This window comes from Loxodonta africana, chromosome 2 (genome assembly GCF_030014295.1).
Source record: "Loxodonta africana isolate mLoxAfr1 chromosome 2, mLoxAfr1.hap2, whole genome shotgun sequence".
In the NCBI taxonomy this organism is placed as follows: domain Eukaryota; kingdom Metazoa; phylum Chordata; class Mammalia; order Proboscidea; family Elephantidae; genus Loxodonta; species Loxodonta africana.
This window is the reverse complement of record NC_087343.1, coordinates 138,868,811-138,872,554: the sequence shown is the minus strand read 5'-3', so window position 1 is coordinate 138,872,554 and position 3,744 is coordinate 138,868,811.

The following is a 3,744-nucleotide window of genomic DNA, read 5'->3' as shown; positions in this document are numbered from 1 at the left end:
ATCAAAAAATATTGATTTAACAGACAGGTAGCTGAAAATGATAACAAGCCTGCTTTATGCTCTCGGAGCCCTCCACAATCAGTTTGTACCCAGAAACCTGAAAGAGGTATAGTAGGAAATTTTCATTTTGAAATTGAACCACCAGTATCTAACTACTGCTTATATTTCTTATCGTGAACATCAAAGTCAGACAAAAAGCACACAGAACCTCCAGTATGTACTAAAAATACTTATAATTCAACAATACTAATACATGAGCTGTTAGAAATTAATTTGTCATAGAGGGATTGACTATTGCTGTATTTTTAATCAACGCACATGTTCTACGTTTTTTTTTTTTTTTTTGCCAACTGCCCCTCTACCAGTGTTTTTGTAAGCGTGCTATGTCAATTTTTTTGTACCAATTTGCATGAAAATAGAGGATTATATGATAAGACTATATTCCAGGCAGATGAACCTGAATGGCACCTGGTACATAATTGGGAGGGGCAGGTTTCTGTAGAACTGGCTTGTTGGTATGGGGAAAATGAGTTCTCTTACTGTATACACCTTACAGACGGTACAGTTTACTGTGATAAACTGAAAGGCTATGCACTTGACAAATCAAACCAGGAATGTCAGACTGGGGGACATTTAAGGAGGATGGATTCTCAATTCTCTATAGTTCTACCTGTCTGATAGCCTCCTGGGTTGCATGAAACCCAGAGTGGGGTCTCAGCTAACCCTTTATAACTCAAATATGTCACCCAGAACTCCAGCATATCTCCCTAAACAGATTGCAAATACTACCGTTAACTTGTAGCCTGGCTCTAATAGTTCTTGACCACACCACTAGTGCTATCTGGCTCCATTGTCCCTGGTTAAGTACTAATGACCAGGAAGTGAAACAGAGGTCATATTGGCTTATGCAAATATTACCAGTTCTGGACATGCCCAGTATGGACTCTGGTTTCGCGTGTGGACTTCGACAGAGCCTTTCATATGTACGTGGGGACTTGCTTATATATCTTTATAAATGAGAGTAATTCAGGCACTGGGCTTAAAAAAAAAAAAAAAAGACTAGGACAAATCTGTTGTTGTGTACCATCACGTTGATTCTGATTCATAAAGACCCCACGTGACAGAGTAAAACTGTCCCCCAGCATTTCCTAAGCTGTGGAGATCACTAGGTCTTTTTTCTGAGGAGTGGCTGGTGGGTTTTAGTCGCCAACCTTTTGGTTAGTAGCCCAGCACTTAACCATTGTGCCACCAGGGCTCCTTAGGACAAGTCTATATCCTTATTAAAAAAAATAACACATTTAAAGGAAGATCATTTACATGCACAGATTTGGTAGAAGGAGCTTTATACTGAGGTTTAAACAGAAGAACGAGCTAACCAGGCAATACCTTGGAAGAGGGTTTATTAAATGTGTTAAAATCTAATACCTCACACACATACATTTCTGAAGTGTTAAAGATATACTAAAAATAAAAACTTGGGACCAATTTATTTGTTATCTCTGAAACAGCTATGCAGAACTTTGGGGTTTCTAGACACATAGCTTGAAAATAATTCCTAAGATGAGGCTTCTAACTTCGGGAGTTTGGGTTATTACTGTTTTAAAAATGGAGAAGAAGAAAAGAAAAGTCAAAGTGGTTTCACCTGATTTAGGCATGATTGCATAATAACTTCAGTGGCAGAACTGAAAAGTGGAGTTCAGGTTCTCTGAGCTGAAGTTCAGGAATCTAATGAACTAAACTTCCAGTAAGTAGAGTGTAGCACTGAAGTTCCAGACTAGAGCTGTGTTATTGAATTTTCTATAAAATTCATTTCACTCAAGCGGGCACTATTAGTTATTTAAAAATAATAATGGGGTATAATTCCCTATTACTTTGACTTTGTTCCTCATCCATGATTATGAGGACAGAAGCAGTAACGAGTAGGAATTGGAAGCCACCGTCTCCAGCTATGAAGTCATTCACAATAATCTTCCCAATAGTTTTTGGGCTATCATGTTGTGCTGAATATCAAGTGTTTATCCATTCAGTTTATAGATTGCAAATGGTCAATGGGAAACAAAGTGTCAGTTGTTTTTCCCTAAAGTGTCGCTAAAGTGTATTCTCAATAGATTATCATTTTAAACTGACTGTAATTTAAAGGAGCTCTTTTTCTCAAAGAATAAAATTCAGAAGTCTACACATCCAATCTCATTCTTATAGAAAATTTTGAATTTTCCCCTCCCCAATTATGGGAACTTGGGATGAGTTTGGACAAAGTGCTTGCCTTGGAAATGGATGACAGGCTTTGGGTAACGGAGACATAGGGATGAGTACTCATTAAGGTCATTTAGTTTACTCAGAAGATAAGATCAAATGATAGGAAATGACCTAACAATGGAAGACAAAGCCAAGGTTCAAGTGGGACAGTGTAAGAGCAAGTGGGCATAAAACATGGGTTCTTGTTCTACCTTTATATATTGTCAAGTATGTGGTTTATTAGTTTTGGTGGGTGGGTGTGAGCATACACTTTGTGTTTTGCAGTCTTCCAATTTCCTTTTAATGAGACTCTGTGGCTTAGAGTAGGAATTAGGGGCATTGATGGTTAGTGGGTATGAATGAATAAAGGAGCAGATCTCAAGACACAGTTCAACAGTTCATTTATAACTTTATCTAATAATTGCACGAGAAGAGAAGGCATGTTTAGGTCAGTACATATAAACAATGGAAACAGTTTATGTGAAAAACATGTTATCCCCATAATATATGCTTGCACTCATTGGGAGTAAGATAAGTACAATGCGATTTGTTGGGTTGTTACATGCTTTCTCCCATTTCTGCTCCTAAATAAGACTTTTTTTCTCATTCCTCTTTTTAACAAGTATACATACAGCCTTAGTGCAGTAGATACAATGACCCAGAATATATATTTTTAATGGATAAAATAAACAGGTTGCTAAGTACCTCTCAGTGGGACAGGACCAAAATGCATCAAAAGTAACCAGGTGTTCATTTAATTCCAAGGAGGGTGGTGGGTAAACAACTTTGGTTCTAGGCCAGATCTTGTTTAATAACTTGAGCTAGTGGCAAAGGAGACTTGCTGAGTCACTTGGGAAAGCATGTTTTGATTTACATCACCCTTTTCCTGGTGGCAGTCTTTCTCATCATTTGCCACAGCCGAGAGAACAGGCATCTCCCGCGAAGACGCTTCTTGCATGGATGCTCTAGGTTAACTACCTTTCTAGAGATTCTTTTCCAGCTCAAGCTGGGAATTACATAAGCCATTCAGCAAATGAACACTGACTGGACCAGCTGTTCCGTCTATAACACATTGAGGCTCTTGAACTTCTCTGAAGTCTGATACAATTTATCTGCACAGGTGCTGCAGGTGAAGAGCTATTAAATTTTCATTTATGCTAGTATCCCACTAGAGGCATTCAAGTCTCTGAGAGCTGGAAATGATTGTGCCTTTAAATGATAGCATTCACAGCAAGTGCAAATCTTATGGAGAAAAGCAGGAACATGTAGTCAATGACCTTGCTTGTTTCTAATGTTTTCTTGGCTTCTGAACTCATTCAGGGTCTTGTCCTCTTCTACCCCTCCAGATGTTGCTGTGTCAGATTCATTAACTGATTAATCTTCCTTTTTATTTTAATGTAAAACATTTAATATAAAACATTTCCGGAAATGTAATAAACCCTAGTCTCACTGGTCTGCTGCTGACCTTGATCACTGGTTTGTTTTAAATTTGCCAGGTAGCTCCAGCTT